The sequence below is a fragment of the Cynocephalus volans genome, chromosome 13 (genome assembly GCF_027409185.1).
Source record: "Cynocephalus volans isolate mCynVol1 chromosome 13, mCynVol1.pri, whole genome shotgun sequence".
In the NCBI taxonomy this organism is placed as follows: Eukaryota; Metazoa; Chordata; class Mammalia; order Dermoptera; family Cynocephalidae; genus Cynocephalus; species Cynocephalus volans.
Genome location: NC_084472.1, coordinates 90828118 through 90848338, shown reverse-complemented (window position 1 = coordinate 90848338; position 20221 = coordinate 90828118). Strand labels below are relative to the sequence as shown.

The 20221-nt window shown below is 34.1% G+C and overlaps 1 pseudogene; it reads right to left on the bottom strand.

Moving 5' to 3' along the window:
• Window positions 1-7172: 7172 nt before the first annotated feature.
• LOC134361720 (thyroid transcription factor 1-associated protein 26-like) lies at window positions 7173-17840 on the bottom strand (annotated as a pseudogene).
• Between the last annotated feature and the right edge of the window lie 2381 nt (window positions 17841-20221).

The following is a 20221-nucleotide window of genomic DNA, read 5'->3' as shown; positions in this document are numbered from 1 at the left end:
GAAATAGGAACTCTCTTACATTGCTGGTGAGAGTGTAAATTGGTACAGCCACTGTGGAAAACAGTATGGAGGTTCCTCAGAGAACTAAAAACAGAACAACCTCATGACCCAGCTATTCCACTACTGGGTGTATACCCAAAGGAAATGAAATCAGTATATCAAAGGCAGACCTGCACTCCCATGTTCAATGAAGCACTATTCACAATAGCCAAGAGGTGGAATAAACCTAAATGTCCGTCAATGGCTGAATGGATATAAAAACTATAGTGTGTGTGTACACACACACACACACACACACACACACAATGGAATACTATTCAGCTATAAAATAAAATAAAATCCTGTCATTTGCAGCAACATGGACAGCACTAGAGACCATCATGTTAAGTGAAGCCAGACACAGAAAGACAAATACCATATAATCCCACTCATGTGTGGTCTCTAAAAATAAATAAGTGAACAAGTGGTTCTCATAGAAGTAGAGAATAGAATAATGGTTACCAGAAGTTGGGAGGAGAAGAGGGCATGGGGGAGGAGAAGTGGTAGATTAAGGGGTACAAAGCTGTGTTATCTACCCTTAGTGAATCATTGTGCAGTATATGCATGTATTGAAACAACACACTTTACCCTACAAATATGTACAATTAAATGTTAAAGTAAAAAATAAAAAAGTAAGTTCAATTAAATAGGACAATACATTAACTATAAATATACATATAGGTAGAAAGTAAAAGAACGGAAAAAATACACAATGCAAACACAAGATACACAGTATTGCTACATCATCAAAGTATTATTCACAAGAGGTATTTAAAAAGATAAAGAGAGACACATAATTTTACAAGCATCAATTCATCACACAAAATTCCTGATTTATCTGCAGTGAAGAATAATATAGTAACAAAAATTGACAGAGCTAGATAGAAAAATCTACAGTTATAGTGGTATATTTTAATAGCCATCTCTTACACATCTCTAATTAACAATAATTTATTGCATATTGTAAAATGGCTAAAAGAAGTTTAAATGTTCTCACTGAAAAGAAATGATAAATTTGTGCAATGATGAACTTGCTAACCACTCTGATTTGATCACAACACATTTTATACATGTATTTGTATACAATTTTGTCCCATAAATGTGTATGACCGATACGTTTCAATAAAATAAAATATAAACTTAAAAATTGTTAGTGAGCAAAAATGTTAGCAATATAGAGAAGTATCAATTTTAAATGTACAAGGAACATTTACCAAGATTGAACATATGCTGGATCATAAAATAAATTTCAATAAATTTTAAAGACTAAAATCATATAAGGTATGTTTTTAGAACACATGAGAATCTAAATCAATACTAAAATTGTAACTAGAAAAATCACTAAATACTTGAAAATTAAAGTACATACTTCTACATAACCCATGAATTAAAGGGAAAACATCCCAAGGGAAATTGGAAAATACTTTGTACTAAATTATAATCATAACAAAGCATATGAAAATTTGTGAGAGCCGTGCTGATAGGGAAATGTGTGGCTCTAAAGCATACATTGGGGAAAAATTAATGATCTAAACTATCAACATAAAACAAGTTAAACAAGAAGGAACAACTAAACTAAATATAAGTAAAAGGAAGAAAATGCTAATATAAAGTCAGAAGTCAATAGTATAAAACAGATGAACAAAAGAGTAAATAAAGTCAAAATTTATTTGAAAAGATTAATAAAAGTGATATACTTCTAGCAAGACTTGTTGAGAAATAAATTACTAATATTAGGGAAAAAACAGGAGATATCACTGCAGATTCTTCAGACATTAAATGATAATAAAGGAATTAGAAAAACTTTTTACCCATAAATTGAACAAATTAAATAAAATAGACAATTTCCTTTAAAACACAATTTTGTGAAATTGATACAAGAAAATATAGAAATTCTGAATAACCCTATATTTGTTAAAGAAATACAAACATCCTCAAAAGAAATTTCAAGCCCAAATGTCTTCAGTAGTAAATTCCATGCAATATTTAAGAAAGAAAAATATTAAAATTCAATAAACTCTTTCATAAATTGAAGAGAAAACACAAACAACTTATGAGACCAACATAATCCTGAGATCAAAACGTCAAAGACATTACAAAAAAAATTAAAGACCAATGTTCTTCATGAGCATAGATTTAAAAATCCTCAATATAATGTTAACAAATAAAATCCAGTAATATATAAAGATGATAATAAATTATGGATAAGTAGGCTTTCCCCCAGTATTTAATACTTGAAAATCAGTATAATTTACCAAATTAACAGAGTAAAGAAAGAAATCATATGATTATCTGAGTATATGCAGAAAAAGCATTTAACAAAATTCAACTCCTAATCAGGATTTTAAAAACAACAATAAACCAACATTGCAACAAAGTAGGAATAAAAGAGGACTTCTTAAATTTGGGAAAAGGCACCTATGAAAGGCTTACGTCTAACATCACCATTACCAAGATATTAAATATCCCATCCTTGGTCTTCTCACAACATCAGAAACAAGGCAAAAATACTTTAACAACTTCTATTCAGCATGTACGAGAGGTCCTTAACAGTGTAATAAGAAAAAAGAAAAGAAAAGAAGAAAAGAAAGAAAGGTCATAAAGATTAAAAAACAAGAAAGGAGTAAAATTGTCAATTTGACAACTCTCCATGACTAAATATGTAAAAATTGCAAAGGGTTCCACAAACTACGAAAAATAATAAGTGAATTTAGCAGGGTCACAGCACCATACAAAAGTCCATCTGTACATTAGCAATAAACAGCTAGAAAATAAAATAATAGCAGGTTTAGTAACATCTTAAAACATCTATTACATAGAAATAAATATAAAGAAAGATATGAAAGATCTCTACACTAAAGACTACAAAAATATTGCTGAGAGAAACTAGAGAAGGTGTAAAAATGGAAAGCTGTACCATGTTTATGGTTCAGAGAACTCACGATTGTTAAAATGTTAATTATTCCCAACCTTATCTGCAGATTTAGAGAAATCACAATAAAATCCTAGATTTTTGTAAAACTTGACAAGCTGATTTTAAAATTTATATAGAAATTTAAAGGACTTTGTACAGCCAGACAATTTTTGAAAAGAAGAAAAAATTAAGAGAAAAAGCAGTATTTGATTTCAAGACTTACTATAATGCTACAAAATTAAGATAGTGTGGTGTTGCCATAAAGACAAACAAATCTTTCAATAGACAAGAATGAAGGATCCAGAAATATATGCTTACACATACAGACCATTCAACACCAACCCCAGTGCAATTCAGTGGGCAAATGAAAATCTTTTGAATAACTGTTGCTTGAACAATTGGAAAAATGGGGGAAAATATTGACTACTACTTCACAGCACTCAAAAAAGAAAGATGACATCGATCACATTCCTCATTTTAGAAGATAAAACTATAAATCTTCTAGAAGAAAATTTTATGACTTGGGACAGGCAGAGAAATAAAATTACTATTAAAAAAACTGATACATCGGATTTAATAAAAATGTAAAAATTCTGATCATCAAAATACACTGTTAAAAAGTGAAAATGTGAGTTACAGAGTGTGAGAAAAAAAGTTTTTTCAATATTTACAACTGACAAAGGATTCATTTCCAAAGAATGTTTATAAATCAATAATAAGACAAATTTTTAAAAACAGATGAAAAGATTTGAGCAAATTCTTCACAAGAGAAGACACATGAATGGCCAATAAGCACATGAATTGGAGTTTAACATAATTAGTCACCAGGAAATTAAAAATTAAAACCATAATAGGATACTCATTTATACCCCGACTAATTGACTAAAAGTAAATTAAATAGACTGATAATTCCAAATTTTGGCAGGACCTGAAGTAACTAAAAGCCTCATACATTGCCGGTGGGAGATAAAATAGTATAATGAATTTTCAAACCTTTTAGAAACTGTTATTTTCTAAAAAATATAAAGCTACACTTATCCTATGATGTAACCATTCCACTCCCAGACGCATGTCGAACAACCCTAATCTGAACATCTGAAATCCAAAATGCTCCAAAATCTGACATTTTTTGTGCATTGACATGCTGTCACAAATGGAAAATTCCACACCTGTTTCATGCACAAAATTAATTTTCAATATTATATAAAATTACCTTCATTCTATGTGTGTAAGGTATATATGAAATATAAATGAATTTCATGTTTAGACTCGGGTCCCATCCCCAGGAAATCTCATTATGTACATGGAAATACTCCAAAATCAAAAAAAAAAAAAAAAAAATTCAAAATCAGAAACACTTCTGGTCCCAAGCATTTCAGATAAAGAATTGTCAACTTGCGTTTACCCAAGAGAAATAAAAAAATAGGTCATAAAAACACTTATTCAAAAATGTTTTTATCAGCTTTATATATAATATCCCGAAAATGTAATCAACCCAAATGTATGCACATCAACAAGAAAATAGATAATTTGTTTGTGATATTTCTTACAATAAAATACTACTCAGGTCAAAGAAGGTATAAATTACTGATACATACAGCAACATGAATAAATCTCCAAAATATTATATTGAGTGAAAGAAACCATACACAAGATTGCATGCTATATGATTCTATTTATAGGAATTTTAAGAACCGGTAAAACCAATTTTTAGCGAAAGATTAAATCAGAACAAAACTTGCCTTGGAATAAGAAAGATTTACCGGAAAGGAGTATGAAAGTACTTTCATGGGTGATGGAAATGTTCAATACCTTGATTTGGGTGATTGGTTACATGGGTGCATATATTTGTCAGAACTTATCAAACTATTCACTTGAGATCTGAGCATTTTCTTGTATATAAAATAAATCTCAAAAAGTGTTTTAAAAAGTAAAATAATAAGGAATATATTGGAAAATACAAAGGGTCAAGGAGAACAAAAGACCTCATAAAGCAGAAGACTTTCACTATCCACTGTTCACTGGGGAACAGAGGACTGAATATCCATCTAATACCATTCAAATTCTTAAGGTTTTAAAAAATAATATACTCATATTCCTACAGTGACACACCACTGGGAATAAAGCAAAAGTCTCCATAATACCATGCTCAAGACATAACCAATGTTAATAGTTTTTTATTTATGGTATTTCCTATGCATGTTTTAACATACTGTTTTTAATAAAAATGAGATTATACTCTCAAAATGTGTATAGTGACCTAAAATCTAAGCTTACAAGTCTAAAATCTGAGTTTATGAATCTGAAATTATTCACTAGGTTTCCAGAGGTTGGATTTCAGAGTCTTACTTAGCATGGAAGGTATCTATCAATAACATGCTTATAACTTAGTAGAGAAGATTAATTTAGATCAGCTGAAATCACAAAGTAGAAATAAATAAACTGCCTCAAAATATTTTTGGAATAGAGTAGTGTATAAACGAGCTTAGTTTTATAGATAGGTTTCGTAATTGCAAGAATACATTTAAATGGCAGATAATGCCAGCTGTCATAGTGATACTTTTGGAGAATAGTATGTCTCCACCCAGATGCCAGTGCTACTAATGCTTTCAAGCCTCTTCTTAGCAAGAATCCTTTCTTTAAACGAAATCTTATGAGGAACCCCAGTTTATGAAACAGATATAACTATAGCTACTCTAGTTGAATAAGTTTGGGAAAAAGCTAGAGTTTGCCAAGGCTTACTACTCTTCTCCACCCTACCCAGCTGCCTCCATCCCACCCAGGTGCCCAGAATCCTCGGAAGAACTTGTAGGGCTCCAATGAACAGTTTGAAAACCAGCAATTTAAAGGATAACAGTTTTCTCTATTCATTTATTCATCCTCCCTCTTCCCTAACATCATTCATGTCTCTCTTCTTCTCCAAAAACTTGATACGTAATAAAGAAATAAATAGTTTGACATTTTACTGTTTTGGGTTATATAATCAAAAGGATTAAATAAATGAATCCTTAAACTAAAGGAATGCAATGCTTTTGATAATTTTTTTTTTAAAAAGTGAATTCACTGATCTTTAGTTTTAAACTTAAGCATCAGCTCCAATATTCATATCAGGGATTGGTTTTTATCCTGAGATTCTAATCTGAAAAATTAAGGAAGAGGATAGAAAAAATGTTCGATATTTTTTAAATGGTGTTAAATGAGATTGTTGGGAAGCCATGGCTTTGGACGAAGCTCCTGCACGAGGCCCAGCAGATGAGACCAAACCAGAATGAAGCCACGTACGCTACGTGCCACAGAATCAAACTGAACCTTGAAATGGGCCAGTTTTCCAAAAAATGGATTCAGTTGATTGCAGCCAGTCAGAAGGGGCCTAGTTTACCTGAGACAGCGTGATAAGGAAATCCCTCTGTTTTAACCCTACAAAGAAAATATCTTTGAAATGATTGATTCCCTTTTGTTCCCTGTTTCTTTCTGCTTTCTCCAGCCCTTTTCTGCTTATAAAGTCAACCCCCTTTTCTCAGCTCTACGGAGCACCTTTTCTAAATCTTTACATGAGTGATTCATGAATCACCAATAAAAGCCAATTAGATCTTTAAACTGAATTTGTTGAAATTTTTTTTAACAATGGACATGCTAGTTTTCCTGTGATGAAGCAGATGAAGAGGAAAAGAGTCCAGAGGGGGGACTGAAGACAGAACCGAAGTGACTCCATGTTCAAATTTTAAGTGACTTGCTCCTCAGGCCCTAAGAAACAGACCTTTTACTTGAATTTATTGATGTCAGGAAACCCACTGTTTAGATAAAAAATAGATATAATCATTTGACTTGGTACAATAAACACAATTAACTTTGTTTTGTAGATTGAAATTGTCCTGGAAACCCAACATAATCACTTACCTGTTATATTTTTTAAAAATATTTGGAATCTTCTTTACTGCCTATACTTTCCTGTACTTTTACTATAAAAACCTCTTCCTTTTTTTTTTTTTTTTCCTATTTTCAAAATATTTTATATCATTGAAATTTCATATTATACTAAAATATTTCATGCTTGAGCCTGGCTTCCAAATAGAAGGTTCTTCCAGTTCTTTAGGCCAATCTTCCCTCAGAGGCAAAAAATATAAGAAACAAGTTATATTAGAGCATATATAGAAAGTTTTATTTTATAAGAACAAAAATATATGGACATTTTATATTTAGTGTGGTTTAACAATCCAGTTTATGTTGACAAAATTAGTTCAATGTTAGCAGGCACCCAGTATATATGCAAAAGATCCCAACAGAGACAGTCAGCACATATTTTAACCCTTAAGGACAAAATGTCTAATTTAATTTTCTCTTGTGTTTTTTGAAGAAAATACTTCATTTGTAAATTCATTTGGTTGGCCCTTTTTAGTTTTTTTGCTTAATATTTTGAACACTTCCATTTTCCTCTTTTTGTAGTGTCTTTGAGCTTTTTCCCTTTCTTGTTTTCTTCTCTCAAATTCTTGTTTCTTAGCAGCACACTTAGCTTGTACCTGTTCATGTTCTTCTTGTGCTTTTAGATTTGATGTTTTCTTTTCATTTTTCTTTGGAACAGTAAAGGAGTTTACTGTTCTGCTAACCTGCTCTTCTGGCTGAAGCTGGTCAATGCTACAGTGATCTTCAGGCAAAGCCTGGTCAGTTGTTTCCTGAGTCTTAGTGGTTTCCTGAGTCTTTCCTCTTCAGGTAAGTAGATATGTTTCAGATGATCTGGATATCGATCTGTGAACTGGGATTCATGTGACGTTTGAGGCTTTTTCTCCTTCCATAACACTTTCTTGTAATTTTGCTGAATCTTCAGTTTTCTTCGAAATGCAAATCTCGTGAACGCTCCCTACGAATGCTTGAAGATGGTTAGGCCACCATGTCCTCTGTTTCACATTCTTATTCCTGAATCCCCAAACCTCTTCTTTTAACCTCAGGTGGGCAGGCTTTCCCCCATCTTGACAGGTAGTCTTTCCCAGTTTTCAAATCTAATAAACGCCTCCTTAAAATTTCCTAACAGACAAGTGTTTTGTTTCAACAAAGCAAAAGCTAACCCCAAATTCTAAAGTTATAGCTAAGCAAGTTGTCTCCAGTTATCTCATGATGATTTATGCTTTATTTGTGAGTTAGAGTTATATTCATATTTGATTTATTAAAGACAAATGGAGATAAATTTTCATCAGTATCTTCAAATCTTGCAGTCCATCTAGGAAAATAATAAAAGGGACCTATAGGTAATAAGGAAGTAGTGATCCTCAGTAACAATTTTGCTAGATTTTGTCTTAACCAGCTTCTTTCCAGAATGTACACACTACTGAATTTTCCTTATTTCTTTCTTGGCTGCATGACTTTGCCTTAAGCCACTTGCAATGATAACTTCTCTCTAATCTCTTATCCTTTAGCCACAGTAAGAGGAAGGTGTTTTGAATACAATGCATTCAGTTCAATTTCTTCCTTAGTTTCTTCATCTTTTATTTCAGCCGGGGCCAAGTATCAACAAGAGGTAGCTATGTTTTAAATGTGTCTGAAGGACACAGAGACAATAGGAAGTTTAGTTGATGGGTGATTTATGTTTATCAGGGATTAAAGCAACACTTAAAACATGTTTAAAGTAGAGACCTCTGTTCTCCACTAGAATTACTTACAGACATACAAGTATTTATTTCCTCTGCCTATTGCCCAGAAGAGCTAATGCAAATAGAGCAGTTTATCAGAATAATAACTATTTTATCTGAACTCTGATCTAATGGATGCTTTTATATGAATCAGCAACAGAAGTCTCTATTTTCATGAAAATAAATGAATGGAGTAGACCAAGATTGGCCAATCTAGACCAATAAAGTTAGCCGTTAAGCCAATTCTAAAACAAAACATTTCAGCTCTGGTAGGCTGACACCAGCCCACTGCATTGTGTTTGAGATTTGCTTCTGAATATGGCTTTGAAGTGAACAGACAAAGCAGTGGCAGACTCAAAAGAAGGAAACTACTGTACACAGCGAGAATGTGTGTGGAAGAAGGATGATTTTTTTTATGCCACTGGTTAATTCTCAGAAGTGTATTTTGTATCCCTGTTCTTGGAATTGAAACTGGAAGCTAATGTTTATATTTCAAAACTTTAGAGATTTCTTCACTTTATAATCAAGCTTCTGTTAGAAATGTACAAATTCAATTAAATAGGCAGTCTGCCATTTTAAGTTAGCTATTTCATTTCAATATAACATAAGTTATTCAATTACTTTCTAAAAGCAAAGGTGTAAGGAAAAATCTTTAATCACTCCTGGCAAACCCAAATTAAAGCTAATTAGATTTATGAAGAATATCTGCTTGTATAGAGGCACAGGAAGAGGTAAATTTAAAGGGACAACCCTCCGGTATCTCAGAGTATGTCCTATAACCGGAGGGTATAGGATGGACAGAATGAATTGTGTTATAGGATGAATGCATCTCTTCTTCCTAATAGTTACTCCTTCTAGTTTCATTTTTTATACTTCGAAATCCACAGTTCCACATTAATATGGGTACCAATGTAAAGTATCTCACGTCTGATAAATAAATAAATGGATAAATGATTTTACAGAAATATCAGCTGTGAAAAACTATTTTTATAATAAATTCATCTTGGAGATTATATTCTGAAGTTAAAGGTACATGCTAAAGGAATGCTTATTTTTTTTCCTAACCTGAAGTTTGATTTACAAGGTATTTTTTGTGGCTACCAAATCCTTGCAGATCTGTACAATTGAATCAATTATCCTTAATCTTCTCAAAATTTCTCAATAGATATCAAATGAGTGTTTTAAATTATTTTATTAACTTTTATTTGTTTTAAAGTCACTGAGAAGTAAAATTTATAACATTTATCATTTCACAAAATGCTTGTGCTACTAAAGCAGTAAAGATTTTATTTTACAGGCTTCTTAATTTCATAAATGAGTATTTATTTTAAAATAATTATAAATATTTTAGAGAAAATATGCTGAACATATTTGTATATCGTCAATGCTATTTTATTTTATTATTATTTTTTAATCACTTCAGTGGTGTTTAAATGTTCTAGCATTGATTTTCAGATCTGTTATTTTCTCTGAAGTGCCTCTAACAAGAACGTGACTGAAATTGGTGAGTCTGAAAGTGAAACGTAGTGAATATATTATATTCAGGGAAGGGTTCAAGGGAGAATTCAAATTTTTGACCATTGAAGCCAGAGATGATCTTGAGAACTGAGCTGGAAATGAGTATTAAAAATGTTCAGATACTAGGGCCTTTTATTAACTTCTATAATTTGCAATATTAAACAAAGTACCCTACAAAAAAAGACATTACAGAACAAATTATCACATTTACATGAAATATAAAAAAGAAATACATGAGATAACTACAATTTGAGAAATTATATAGGAATGAGGAAAAATGAGGAAATTATATAGCGTTTTGTAAGGAGGTCTACTATATCATAATAAGATTTTCTCTAGATTTGCTTAGCACTAAAATTTTTTAGGGTTACAGGCATTTGACATCATAGTGTTGGTAGTGTGGTAGGTGAGTCGAGAAAGTTGAGATTCCGAACACTTATATGACTTACCCATGGTAATGGGTAAGTTACCCATTTGGTAAATGGTGAAACAAGCTTTCGAATTAAAGTTTCAGGATGCCCAAATTATACCATGTCCATCACTTCTATGCACAACCCAGAAGTAACTGGGCAGCCCAAGGTCATCACTTCAAATCCACCTGTGACCATCAAAAAGCATTCCATTTGATTTTTCTAAGTTCCTGTAGCTTCTTTCCTCTGACTCCAAGATTTTATACCAATATAACCTGATTCAGCCCTTCCCATAATAGTGACAAGGACCTTCCTCCAATGAGTACTAACTTCTCATGCCTCTATTAAAATTCAGTTTCCAGCAAGTATTAAATAAATGTAGCAACTTTGTTGATGATTTGGTGAGAGGCTGTTTACCATCTCACTACCATCTGTCTCTGAATTCCTTACCTCTTCCTCCGCCTCCACAGAACAACAGCCAGATTACATCCCCTCCTCCAACAGTTCTGCAAATAGTAAGTGCTAAGAAGGCTTTTTGAGAATTTTCTTACAAATGCAATACTCAAACATGGCCATGCAAGGAATTCTGCAGGATGTTTTTTATATGTCATTGAAATACATTGTTTGTGACATTATACATGTAACAGTATACATGCTTATTTATATTGGCATATTACTCTAATTTTCATTGCTTTCAATGTCTTATTATTTTTTAAATTAGAAAACAAATTCAATATGAAGATCAAATTAGCAAGATTATTGTATTAGTCCAAGCACTTAACTGACAAAAGTGTATTTTTTTCTCTTGGATTAGACATTTTATCATTTAAAAATTATTTAATTTTATTAAGAATTTGTGTGGTTAAAATTTTTAACAGGGTAGAAAACTGTAGAGGAAAAAAAAAGTGTTCCTTTCCCCACCCTAAACCCTTCAATTTTGCTCCTCAGAGTCAACCAATATCAATGAATATCAATATCTTGTGCATCTTTCTAAAAGGTATAAATACTTCTTTCTTTTTTTAAAATACAAATAGGTCTCTTTTGTCACAGTTACAAATCTTGCATTTTTCCACTTATTATCAGTTTGTAAATACAATTGCCCTGTATCTGTGGGTTTCGCATCCATGGATTCAATCAACCAAGGATCAAAAATATTTGAAAAAAAAGTTGCATCTGTACTGAATATGTACAGATTTTTTTATAGTCACTATTCCCTATATAATCCTGTATAACAACTATTTACATAGCATTTACATTGTATTAATAATATAGAAATTATTAATTCATTAAGTAAGTAATCTATAGAAGATTTATATGGGAGGATGTGTGTAGGTTATATGCAAATAGCCATTTTACATGGTGGATTTGGGTATCTTCGGGGGTCCTGGAACCAATCTGCATGAATAATGAGGGATAACTGTATTTACAAATCTAATTCAAGTTTAATATTCCATTATAATTTTTATTTTTAAAGTTATGTATGCACATGTACAGTCAAATTCAGCAATTACTGAAACAGCAACCTTTGCCTTTTCCTGTTCATCACAGGCAATCACATTAAAGTTTTAAAGTTAGTTCTTCCAGTATTTATTTTCTTATCTCTAAATAACATGTTTATATTTACACCTCTTGAAGTTTCAGTTTTAAGCATTGCATATTGACTTCTCCCTTTGGAAGATAAGGATTTATTTCTCTTTCATCTACGCACCCTGTACCACCAAACACCTGCACTTGCAGTCAGCTATCCTTCTAATATTGTATTTTTACTTATATTGATATTCATTGTTTTTATTACTATGGCTATGTAAAAACTCCTCAAGTCTGAACAATGAAGTGTACTATGATTACTTTTCTTTTTCTATTCAATAAAATTATCTTTTTTGTTACTCAGTTGTTTATGTACTTACAATTAATACAAACTAGAGCACTCCCCAGTTGTATAAATCATCTCTCAAACTATTAAATGTATTATGCATTCTATCAATTTTATCTTCCTAAAGCTATCTCTTTGGAGCATTCTTACCTGCTCCAATCTTGACTTATAGCTCCCTAGGTCTGCAACATAGTCTTTATTTTGAAATCTTACTCTAATACCACTCTAGGGGAATGGGTTCTCCATGACATTTTATTTTGGTTTTCTGGATTCTGTGTCTTCTCTTTTTTGTTTTATTCTCTCCTTGTGATGGGGGCACATCCTCCCATAGACTTCTGAGAATGGTTTCTGGAGATGAAAATTTTAAAGAACTTTTATATCGAACATAAAGATGTCTTATTCTATGATGTCTGAACTTTAAGAGATAATTTGGCTGGATATAAAATACTAATTCTCTCAGAATTTTTAAGACATTTTCTCATTGTCTTCTATCCTCTATATTACTAGTGAGAAGAATAATATCCTAATTCTTGATTCTTCACATGAAATTCATGGTTTTCTTTCTAAAAGTTTACAGAATCTTCTTCATCCCCGTTTTTCTAAAATTCCACAACCATGAACCAATCATGTGCCTTAATATTATACTTCCATTCTGGAAACTCATTAGAACTTTTCTTGAATTATTTTTTGATGGTTTCCTTAATTCTCTTCTGCTAGAACTCCTGTTATTAAAATGTTTCATTACTAGACTATATGTATACTCTTCTTATTTTTATTCTCATAATTTTTCTTTTTTTGCCCTTTTACTCAACTTCTTAGGATATTTTCTCAACTATATCTTCCAATCCTTCTATTAGGTTTTCCAAGAGCTTTTTATGTTCCACAAATTTCTTTTTTTTATAGCTACTTTTTCTTATTGCATAGGTATTATACAGTCAGTCTTCACTTTTCTTGGTAAGGCAAGATTGTAAAAATAACCATGTAAGCTGAAACCATGCAATCTTAATAATCAATGGGGAAAATGATCGTTTTGTGAGTTTTAACAATTTTTTTCATAACATTAAAAACTCTCATACTATCTCAGTGGAAAAAAACACACTTGGTTTCTCCCAGTATACTTTCACAACACTCTCTGACACCAGATATGTGGGGGCTTTCTCCCCACACACTAAGCAAGCAATCAGTTCTGTAGTGGACCCCAACTGGGCGTCCTCCAATTCAAATCTATTCTGACCCTATCTACCTGGAGACAGCATCAGATCCCACAATTTAAAGGCTCAGTCCCCAAGACTGCCCCCACTTCAGATGCCAGTTGCAAGTACAGGTCCCTGAAACTTCTGACAAACCAGCTATATATCTGGGTTCCTATCACCCCCTTTTCCCTCCAGGCTGGACTAATTTGCTAGAGTGCTCACAGAACTTAGGGACACACTTATATTTACCAGTTTATTGTAAAGATTATAAAGCTATTTTAAATAATACAAATAAATAGCTAGATGAAGAGATACTTAGGCTGAGGTCTAGAAGGGTCCCGAGCAGAGGAGCTTTTGTTCTCTTGGAGTTGGGGCACACCACCCTCCCCGCACACGGATGAGTTCAGCTGTCTAGAAGCTCTGGGCTCTTGAGTTTTTTATGGAAGCTTCATTATGAAAGCACGACAGACAAACATGTAGAAATGTGATTGGACAAAAAGGGTATGATCTCACACTAGTAGACTCAGTGGGGAAACTCAGCAAGGCCTGTTTGTTCAGGTTCTTCTTGGTCTTTCTTCCAGCATTCCTTCCTCTCGGGCATGGGGCAGGGCCCCTTCTGGAATGGGGGGTCTTAAGATAAGGTAGGTTAGATAAGGTAAGTTGGAAAATTTCCTGCCTCAGGAAGAAAAAGGAGCAGGTAAAATGAGGGCAGGAAAAGATCAGAGGGAAAGACTTTGTTTTCTGAGGCCTACTTCTGAGGCCTAAAGGGACCCAACATTATAACAAAAGAACAAGGGTATGGGAGTTACAAGCCAGGAACCATTGATGGAAACCAATATTAACCATAATATCACACTATCAACTATCACAGTTGTAAATGCATAAGCAAACAAAAAATAATAAAACTAACTTTTATTTAGTACACTGTAATTTAAAACATTAAAAGCAATGAATATTTAGGTGATTTCCTTCTTCAGAAAGAGCTTGCTGCCTTCTTGTGTTATAACTTACAATACTAAAAAAGCATCTTTTGTACATCTTGGTAAATTGTCATACTTTTTTCTAAGTTTGGATCAGTTTCCGAACATTTATCCTTTTTTCTTTTAATGTCATGAAATGCCTCTGAGAGGTCTTCAACATGAATTATTTTGCCAGTGTCACTTCCTCTGAGACATCTTCATCCTTTTCATTGTAAACACTTTCATCCACATAAAATATATGACAATTATTGTATCTACTTGCCTTAGCCAATCCTTGGAATCTAGGTGCATATTTCATAGCAGTATTCTTTTCTGATCTAGCAACGTCACAAGATAGCTTATCACTAATCAATTCACATGAACTTTTGAAACCAGACTTTGCTGGCAATAAAAAGTTTCTTCTTCCATTCTCTTGTAATTACCATTTCCTTTTCATGTTGAAACTGACATCAAGACTTTGACCTGAACACTTGCCAAATTAATTTTTTTCATTAGTCTTCAATCCAACCATAAGTGCTTTCTGTTCCTAGCACAATTTAAACTAAAAGATGTTGAAGCAGTTGTACCTTGTTTTTTCATATCATTGAACTTTTTGCAATATAGTTTTTGCAGACCTAAGCCTCTTCAAATCTTTCTTTTACTATCACCATTTTTTAATCTTCTAACCATACACAACTTCACTTCCTGCAAAATTTTCCATTCTTTTGCTGCACTTTCATCTTTCTTGCCCAATTCCTTCTTTTCATTATCCATTCTTGTAAAACATCATACAGGTATATCCCAGGGAGACAAGGAGGCAACTCAACTACACACTTTGCTGTCTGTGCATGAACTAGCAGATGTGTAGTAACCAATCACTGACAGACTTTGAGAGAAGTGATGTAATTGGTCGGTGATCATGATGTGCACCTATATTACTTAGTGACTATGGGCAGAAGAGCTAACAGAAAAGTGTGTATACTATGTAATTACTCATAGTTGATATACACGGTAATTGAAATTTGAACTGTATTGCTGAGGGACTGATGCTATAAACTAAACTGAGTAGCTGGTATCTGAAATTCATAAATATTGGAGCCATGAAAAGTAAGAACAGCCTCTATATCTCTTATTTTGACAAGGGCATTAATGATAGTATTTAAACTGCTCTTCTTCCTGAACACCCATTGTTTCTTCTAATTTATTTTTTCCATATTTGCTTATCTGTCTGTTATTTTAAAATCTGTTTCTTTTAAAGTCTGTTTCTTTTAAAATCGTTTTGTTCTCTACTTTGATATTAGATATTTACCTCGTGTTCTTATACACAGGGTCTTCTGGGCTTACTAAAGCTAGTATTACTATATTGTATATTTCTAAATAGCTAGAAAAGAGGATCTTAACTATAATCACCACAAAGAAAAGATAAATACTTAGGTGATGAATGTGCTTTCTACCCTAAGGGAATCATTGGACAATATATGCATGTATTGAAACAACACACTGTACCCCACAAATATTTATAATTAAAGAAAAAAAACCTTAAGTTCATGGAGGTTGTGTATTATGAAGAAACTATAATGGATTGCAAAATTTTTTTACACCCAAACAAACTTGTACTAACATGTTATAACATGCTTGAACAGGATATAGTTTCAGGCACTGAGAAGGATGAGACATCAGTTTGAAAAGAGCCCCTATCAGAGCAACATGAATTCTGCTGAAATTAAAGCAAGAACAAACATCAAAGTTATGGTGAAACTTGGGTGGAAGAATGGTGAAATCATTGATACTTCACAAAAAGTTTATGAGAACAATGCTCCAAAGAAACCAGCAGTTTAAAAATGGATAACTCCTATTAAGAAGGGATCAGACAATGCTGAAGATGAAGCCTGCAGCAGCAGACTGCCTATGTCAATTTGCAAGAAAAAAAAAAAATTAATCTTGTTTGGGCCCTCATTAAAGAGGACCGACCACTAAGTGCAGAACACCATTAGCCAACACCATGGACACCTTAACTGATTCAGCTTACACAATTCTGACTGAATAATTAAAGCTGAGCAAGCCTACTGCTCAATGGGTGCCAAAACTGTGACACCTAGATCAGTTGCAGGCAAGAGCTGAGCTTTCAACGGAAATTTTAAACCAGTGGGATCAAGAAACTCGGGCATTTCTCTGAAGAATTGTTAATAGGAGATGAAACATGGTTTTACCAGTATGATAAGACAGAAAGCCATGGCTACCAAGAGGTGGAAGTGGGCCTGTCAAAGCAAAAGCAGACTGGTCAAGAACAAAGGTCATGGCAACAATGTTTTGGGATGCTCCAGGCATTTTTCTTGTGGACTTTCTGGAGAGCCAAAGAACAATAACATCTGCTAATTATGAGTGTTTGGCGAAAGTTACCTGAAGCTTTAGTAGAAAAATGCCTTGGAAATCTTTACAAGAGAGTCCTTCTCCACCATGAATGCCCCTGATCACGCTTCTCATGAAACAAGGGCAATTTTGGGAGAGTTTCAATGGGAAATCATTAGGCATCCGCCTTACAGTCATGATTTGTTCCTTCTACCTTCTTTTTGTTTCCTAATCCGAAAAAAATCTTTAAAGGGCACCCCCCTTTTTTTTTTCAGTTAATAATGTAAAAAAGACTGAACCGACATTGTTAAATTCCCAGGACCCTCAGTTCTTTAGGGATAAACTAAATAGCTGGTATCATCGCCTACAAAAGTATCTTGAACTTGGTGGAGCTTCTGTTGAGAAATAAAGTTTATGTTTTTTATTTTTAGTATTTTTATTCCATTTTTCCATGAAATTTTTGAAGTCCCCTCATCTGTAAGAGTGGGGACTAAATATTCACACGTAGAGGTTATTAATGTGGCTTTAACTGCTGAGTGATCTGACTGGGTCATTTCTTAGAGAATAACCTATGTTAATGCTGTGGAGTCTTATCTTTGGGGATGGTCAGATTCTCCATAAAACACTTTTCAAATCTCCTTTCTAGAGTATACGTCTTACTACCTGCCTCCTAGGAGCTGAGTGGGAAAAGAAGACCCAGGATCCTCATATCCATTTCCCTTTAATGCCCATATTTTCAGTTTGGTTCCTTTATTCTCAACCATGCCAGTTCAGAGACCTCTGTTTTAGTCTCTCCAGAGAATAAACCTTCAAGTGTTCTGCTAGGGTTAAGGATGGGCAGTCAGACTACCTGCTGCTTTGGTCCCACCTTCATCTCCACTTGCAGAGGTCCATTATGCCACCAGTTGCAGAGCTTATTAGGGTTGGTGGGTTGTAAATGTTGCTGCTTCTTGACTCTCCTCATTGCTAGTTTAGGGTTCAGCTCTCTGCCTTCACTTACCACCTATCCACCTTCTTTCTAGTTTTCTAAATTTGGTTGCTATTTTCGCATTTCTTTATTCTTGTAGGTTTACATTTGTTGGGAAAACAGAATAATTTAATCAGGCTCCCCTCACCTCAGGGCTGGTTGGGGGTGGTTCAGTAAACATTGTGTGTGGGGGGGTGGAGTAAGTGCGCCTTCATGGGCTGCCACTTTGGCTGTTTACTGCCTGGGGCGGCCACCATCAGCACAGCCATGCTTTTTCCAACCTACGGCTTTCAAGGACCTTTTGGCTGGTTACCTAGCTCATAGGCCTGCGTGAAGCGGTCTGGTGACCCAGCCTGGAATGTGAAGGGTCTGGGGACCCAGCCTGGAATGTGAAGGGTTTGTGACCCAGTCTGTGAATGGTCTTGAGGGGTCTAGGAGCTCCAGACCCAGCCTTAGCTCGACAATTGGCCCAGTCGGTGTAGGATTACCGGCAGGTAAAAGAGCTGACAATTGGCATGGTCAAGTAGCTTTACAACATTTTTTTAAACAAAAACTTTATCATCATTGTAGGGGAGTTTTGTGAGAGAGAAAAGCTTAAATATATGTGATCATTTCATTTTTAATTTGAATCCTCTCATTTTGAAAAAAAAGTAATATACCAATGGGTGTTTTTCAATACTCTGCTCTAAATCCTTAATGAAATCGAATCCCACATATAGTTAGGAGATGATAAATGTGCACTTTATTGTTCTTTTCTGATTTTGACTAGTTTCATAGAGTAAAAGATTTAATTTTTCTTTCTGTTACTTTGCTTCTAGAGATGTTAATAAAGGCTTTACTGTTTGTCATTGATCTTAATGCTTTCATTATCAAAACTATATAAAATCAACCATAAATACTATAAGAGCATTTTATATAAATGATTTATAGCACTTTCTCGAGATGGCTTCAGTAGCCTTGTTCAACTGCATCTCCTGGCGTTTTTAATAACTCAATATACTCTGTCATCCTCATCTGTTTTGATTTAAGGTTGATTATACAGACATACTGCGCTGCAAAAAGCCACCTGATCACTCACTTCTGTAGTGCCATGCGTGCATTCAACTCAAGGTAGCATAAAACTGCTACTGTTAAATTATACCTATTTTATTAGGTTTCTCCTGAGTCGATTACCTAGAACAACTTTGGGAAATTAAACATTAGACGTTTTCATAGAAAATCACGTCACTGATTTTTAAAACCAGCTCAATTTAACCTGCCACTGATTCCCTAACGGGCAATTCTCTGACTATATCCCTAGGGGGAAATATATTGAACACAGGCGAAGGTTAAGGCAGAGGAGTACTGTGAGACCAGGAGGCAGCCAATCAGATGGAGAGGGTCTAGAGCTCTGTGCCTTCAGGCAAGCAGCACCAGGCTGAGCTGGCTAGTCTCCTCTTATTGCGGATGAACAGCACATACATGTCGTAAATGTTCCCTAGGTTGGCTGCAGCTACCAAGCCGACCCCGTAGCTAAGAAGAGAGGGATACATGCCCAAGCAACTCATTCTGCACAGCAGCCGACAACTCGCTATTCCTGTGCTGGAATGTTCTCATGCAAAGGTATTGGTTCTTTTTCATTCAGTTCCTATATTTCTTAAGAGTTAGGGGAAGCAGAGATGCTGGTGCTGGAGGAAGATCTCTCTGCTTTCTAGTAATGCTTTGTTCCTGTTATTCTAAATGCCAGCTTTAAAATGGTTAACCTCTGGGGGAGACGATACTAAGCAGAATAAAGGAACACTTTGCATTGCTTAAGCTGACTGTGCACAGACCTTTTATTAGGACGGACTCTTTGTTAAGGTTGCTATTGTTCTGAGGGTAAGCCAGTTAAAAGTGCAGCTTTAAATCATCACATTCTGTTACATTTATAACTAAGGAGACCCAAGAGGGAAAACGGGGATGGGAGGGTTGGGGAGGGAGGTTTACATATCTTAAAGGTTGCTGCGGTTTATCTGCCAGCCTCCGAGAGAAAAAGGGCCAATTGCTGATCAAAGGTAGAGAAAGAGAATTTGGTCAGTATGAGGATTAATCTCTGCTTAAGACACAAGTTTTATAAAAAATGAACGCTTTGCATATTTTTATAGTGCTTGATGGCTTAATTATCATGTATTACTGACAGCTGGTGTAATCATCCAAAAGTCATCAGCATATTAGGAGCTCTTGTTTTAGTTGCCAAGGTAATTGGAAGGATAATTTAATATGTTACAGAGTAACAAAAGACCCATGAGAAACATATTGCATTAGGTGAGGCATGAGATTGCTTTGTGGAGCATTTATGTTTGAGAGTGAGTCTTTTCTTTTGTCTCTTGTCTCCATCAATTATCTGTTAGAAGAAATGG